The sequence below is a fragment of the Elephantulus edwardii genome, unplaced genomic scaffold (genome assembly GCF_000299155.1).
Source record: "Elephantulus edwardii isolate Elephantulus edwardi_28Jun2011 unplaced genomic scaffold, EleEdw1.0 scaffold00071, whole genome shotgun sequence".
Lineage (NCBI taxonomy): Eukaryota > Metazoa > Chordata > Mammalia > Macroscelidea > Macroscelididae > Elephantulus > Elephantulus edwardii.
The window spans coordinates 1,327,812-1,333,782 of record NW_006399821.1 but is presented as its reverse complement, the minus strand read 5'-3'; positions in this window follow the sequence as shown (position 1 = coordinate 1,333,782).

The window sequence follows — 5,971 nt, the reverse complement described above, 5'->3', positions numbered from 1 at the left end:
ATAACAATAACAACAATATAATAAAAATATATAAAGCAAGGAGTATTTCTCCCATTTTAGCATCTAAAAGTTGAATAAATGATATAATTATGTGGACTCTTTACAGATCTGAAGTCTCTTAAAAACAAAACACAAAACTCACTGCTGCCAAATTGGTTCAATTGCATTATGACTCTATAGAAAAGAATAGAACTAGCCCTCGGGATTTCAAGGCAGTAAATGTTTATGGAAACAGACTGTCCCATCCTCTTTTTGTAGACTGGCTCATGACTTTGAATGTTTAGTAGCTAAGCATTTTAACCACTGTGCAACCGGGGCTCCTTCATGGACTTACCAGGGTCCTGATATCGTAAAAGAACCAAGGAGTCTCAGATCCTTGGTCCCTTCAAAGGGAAGATGAACTTTTCAAAGTAAGGCCAGGATATGAATATTTGCTCACCATGGGTGGTTTCATCCTCATTTAGCTTGTTGTCAGAATTTAGTTCTTTGCAGTGGTAGGCCTGAGGTCTTTATTTCCTTTCTAACTGTAAACTCACAGAATTACAAGCTTCTTAATTACACTGTATTTCTTGGATTACTGCTTTCTTCTCTCATCTTCAAAACAGTGGTGGTTCAAGTCCTTTTCATGAAGCACCATCTAGAACTATTCTTCTTTGGTCATCTTCTACTTTAAGGATTTATGTGACAGGCTTGGGCCCACTTGGATAATCTAGGATACTGTTTTCATATCAAGGCTATTAACATTAATTGCATCTGCTCTCAGGGACTTCCCCAGAGTAGTAAAGAGCAATGATGCCAGTCTAGAGACTAAGGTGTGCCTGATCCAGTCCATGGTCTTTGCAATGATCTATTATACATCAGAGAGCTAGGAGCTGGACAATGACCAAAGAGGACGGAAGAAGAATTGATACCTATGAGTTGTGGTGCTGGAGAAGAGTACTGAACATACCATGGACTGTCAAGAAAACTATCAGGTCTGTCTTGGAGATGGTAAAGTTAAGCTATTCCTTGGCATCAAGGATTTTGAGGCTCCATCTCACTTAATTTGGCATGTTGTCAGGAGGGACCAGTCCTTGGAGAGGACATTAGCTGGGGTAATAAGGGTAGGTGTGGCAAAGGCAGTGAGATTGGCCAAGGATAGAGCCAAGTTCAGAGCTATTGTACATAGGGTTGTTATGAGTCATGGTAGACTCTTGACAGTTCATAGTAACAACAAAGTATCTTTTGCCATGTGAAGAAATGTGTCCACAAATTTCAAAGATTAGGACATGAGCATATTCCAAAAACCAAAATGAAACCCATTGTGACTCATGGTGACCCTCCATAAGGTTTTAATGACTGTAAATCTACATCAAGAAGACAAAGATTCTCATCACTGGGCCAATTGGCAGCACCATGATAGATAGAGAAGAGTTAGAAGTTTTAACTATTACAAGTTTTTTGGCTCCACAATCAATTCTTTTGGCACAAGTAGTCAGGAAATAAAAAAATGAATTGCACTGGCAAAATTTGCTGTCAGGAACCTCTCCAGAGTACTGAGAAGCAACAATATCAGTCTAGAGAATAAGGTGCCCCTAATCCAGGCCATCATGTTCCCAATTACTTGCTATGTATCAGAGAGCTGCACAATGACTAAGGATGACAGAAGAAGAATTAATGCCTTTTAACTATGAGGCTGGAGAAGAGTCTTGAACAAACCGTGGACCACCAAGAACACAAAAATATCTGTCTTGGAGAAGGTGAAACCAAGTTTATTTTTGGAAGCTAGGATTTTGAAGTTCTTTCTCACATACTTTAGGCACGTGGCCAGGAGAAACTGGTCCTTGGAGAAGGACCTCATTCTCAGAAGGGTGGAGGAACAGCACAGGAGAGGAAGACCCTGGAGGAGATGGATTGATACAGTAATTGGCATGATGAGGGTTGGTGTGTAGGAATCAATGAGACTGGCTCAGACTGGCAGGGTTCAGAGCTGTTATACATAGAGTCCCTATAGGTCACAGGCAACTCAACAGCACATGACAACAATAACAACAACAAATATTCATAGGAGGAAACTTTCCACTTTTCTTCCAAAGTGTTCCTGGTAGATTAGAATTGCTGCCCTTTGGATTACTAGTTCAACACTTAACATATTAAAGTTCCATGTAAGTAGTACGAAACTTGATTAGAAGTGACTTGAATAGAGGAAGCTAATGGCACTGTAGCAAAGCATTTGACTACTAACTAATTTCAAGTATGGTGGTTCAAACTCACCAGTCACTCGAAGAGAAGGGGGAAAAAATGAAGCAGTCTGCTTCTATAAAGATTTACTTACAAGGTCATTATGAGTCAGAATTGACTCAACAGCAGTGATTTGGGGTTTTCATTTTAAGAGTAGGGATTTATTTCTCTCTGATATGACGAAGTCTGGAGGCAGTGAGCTCAGATTTCAGTAGTTCATGAAGGGTCATGACTCTCTCCTCTCTACTCCACCATCATTAGTGCGTCAGCTGAATTCTCCCAGTTCTGCATTCAAGGAAGGAAGGAAAGCTTTTTCCAGAACTTCCCCTTCATTGGTCAGAACCAGATCATTTGAATGTCTTGTTTCAATAGAGAATGAAATACAGAGTATCTGATAATGATGAATTGTAAAGTGTACGATTGTTGTTGTTAGCTGCCATCAAATTGACTATGGCCCATGGTGAACAATGTACAATGGCTTATAGCAATTGTAAGGTATCTCAAAAGGCTATCTTGATAAATACCTGGGTATATTTTGGCAAAGAATGACAAGAGAAGACTTTTGAATAATCAGCAAACAATGGGCTGGCTCACAGAAGCAAAATAAAACAACTGAGTCAGAAGTACTCATTGTGTCTTCAAGGATCTGAGCAACAGGAATTTATGAAGCACATCCCTAAATACTTCAATAACTCTCATCCAGCAATTCCTCATCTTTGGGTTCTTATTTCAGATTCTAAATCCCTGGGAATAAAAATCTGATTGACCTAGGCTGGTTCCTATGATCATTCCCGAATTAGAATCCAACAAAGACTGACTGTCCTCTAAGGATAATCAGTACAGACATGGCCACTAGAAGTATCTCCCTATGTATGGGGGGCCATTTGCAGAGTAGTGATAATTATTATTTGGAGGCCAAGAGATTTCTGCTAGAATATGAAGAGTATATATGAGTAAAGGAGACTTTCAAATTCTCACTACAGATTATATCAAGCTTTATTCTATAAGGTCAAATAAACATAGTGACAACAGCTTTTCAAAATGACATTGACATGTACAGAGATCCGTGAAATTAAATAAATATTCTAATAACACATAATTCACTGGATAATGACTACAATTAATGTATTAATAGAAGGGCTGTCTCAAAATTTCTACAAAGAAAAATTAAGTATACTACCAAGATCAGGATTAGACTGGCAATATTTGAGAAGAGGGGTTATTTTCAGTTGCCTGCTCATATGGGTGGTCTGGTAAAGGCTCTGTACAGAAACTTCTCAGGTAAATTGGATGTTGGCATCAGCCTCGGATATTCAGTGACTGTGAGCTTATAGTAAAAATTAGAGTTTCTTTTCATTGGGCTGCTTTGTTTGATAAGAATGAAATAAATTCTGACTTGGATATTTTCATTTTTATAAAATTCAGATTATTATAAGAATATATGGTCATAAAGTATGTACAAATGCCTGGATTTTTTTATTTCACAATTTGCTTTGTACACTTCACACAAATTATATGCACACATGTGTGTGCACACGCACACACGCACGCACACACACAGAGATGTTCAACATTATTGTTGTGTTGCTATTGATTGCCTTCGAGTCAAGCACAACTCAGTGACCCTATGAACAAAAGGCCTAAAGCCCCTCCACAACTATCAACATTTATCAAAGTTCATAAAGTTTCTGGAGGCATGTTATTTTAGGAAGTGGTTGCCACTCCTGCTTCCAAACCTGTCACAGTATGTTATTGTTGTTATGTGCCATTGAGTCACCTGCTATGTATAGCAACCCTATGAACAGAAGTTCTGAACCCTTCCCTGTCCTGAGCCAGTTTCAATAACTCTGATACACCAACCCCTAGTGCCTCAGTTACTTTATCAATCCATCTCATCTGGGGTCTCCCTCTCCTGCACTGTCCGTCCACCCTTCTACGCATGATGTACTTCTCCAAGGACTGATGGATTGATTGCTCTTGGCCACATGCCCAATTAAAACACAAAACCACAATAAGATAAAACTTTACAGCTACTCTACACACTCATTGCAGCTGACTTGGAACCAACTCATAGGTGAACTTTCTTGGGTTTCCAAGGCTGTAAATTACACAAGAGGAGATTCTCTATTTGCTCCAGGAGAAAATGGGGTATTCGAATCACCTGCCTTTGGGCTGACAGCACAGCTCCTTACACTTTAAGCCATATAGGTTCTTTGGAAAAGATAATAGCAAGATGTTGACTATGACATGCAGATATTACAGGTTTTTGTGCATCACTGTTGTTGTCTGGTGCCATTGAATCAATGATAACTCATGAAAAATAAACTGAAACCTTCTGTGCCATGCTCACAAACTCCTCCATGCTAAATAGCCCATTCTTATAGTCACTGTATCAATCAGTATTTTAGACAGTCTTTTTCTCTTTCACTGACCCGCTATCTTTCCCAGCATGGTGTCTTTTTTGCAAGGACTGGAATCTCCCAATAACATGTCTAAAGTATGTGAACAAAGTCTCATTCTTGCCTCTAAAAGAGCACGCTGGTTGACTTACTCTAAGACAAATTTGTTCATTCTTTTGGCAGTCCATGGTGTGTATTCAATACTCTTCACCAAAACCACAATTGAGAAGCATAAATCCTTTTTTTGTCCTCGTTATTCATTGTTCAATTTTCACATGTATAAGAGGTGATTGAATATATAAGAATCTTTCCAGCATTCTCTGCCTTCAGACAAGATCCATCAGATAAAAGCAAAGACACACTTCATACACTGGCCTCTTCTGAATAATTCAGTTTGACTATCTGACAGTTCACTTTCACTGCTAATGTACTATTTCAGTCACTTTTAAATGATCTTCAGCAAGATTTTATTTGCATGTGACATTAATAATATTTTTAATAACTTCTATACTGTGTGAGATCATTTTTTCTTTGGAAAAGGAATAAATTAGTTTTACTAAGCAAACCAGGGAGCATAGTAGTAATATTTAAGGCTGTAACCTAAAGGTTCCAGTCAAACTGAACTGACTGGAAGAGATCTGTATTTGTTCCCATTCCAAAGAAGAGTGACCCAAACGAGTGTGGAGACTACAGAACAATATCATTGATTTCACATGCAAGCAAGATTCTACTGAAGGTTATCCAAAAAGGACTGTAACAGCACATCAGCAGAGAATTGCCAGAAGTCCAGGCTGGGTTTAGAAAGGGTCGTGGTACTAGGGATATTGTAGCTGATGTTAGATGGATCTTAGCTGAAAGCAGGGAATACCAGAAGAATGTCTATCTGTGTTTCTTTGATTATGCAAAGGCTCTTGACTGTGGATCATAACAAACTGTGGCTGACTCTGAGAAAAATGGGAATACCAGAACATTTAATTGTGCTAATGTGAAACCTATACTTGGACCAAGAGGCAATCGTCAGAACAGAGCAGGGCAACACTGCATGGTTCAAAATTGGGAAGGGTGTATACCAGGGATGTGTCCTATCTTCGTACCTTTTCAACCTGTATGCAGAGCAGATTATCTGAGAGGCTGGGCTTTATGAGGAGAATTGTGGTGTCAGGATTGGTGGAAGATCTATTAACAATCTGCATTATGCAGATGACACAATTCTGCTTGCAGAAACTGAGGAGGACCTCATGCATTTGCTGCAGAGGATCAAGGACTGCAGCCTTCAGTATGGACTGAGGCTCAATGTCAAGAAGACAAAGATTCTCACCACTGGACCAATTGGTGACATCATGATGGATGGC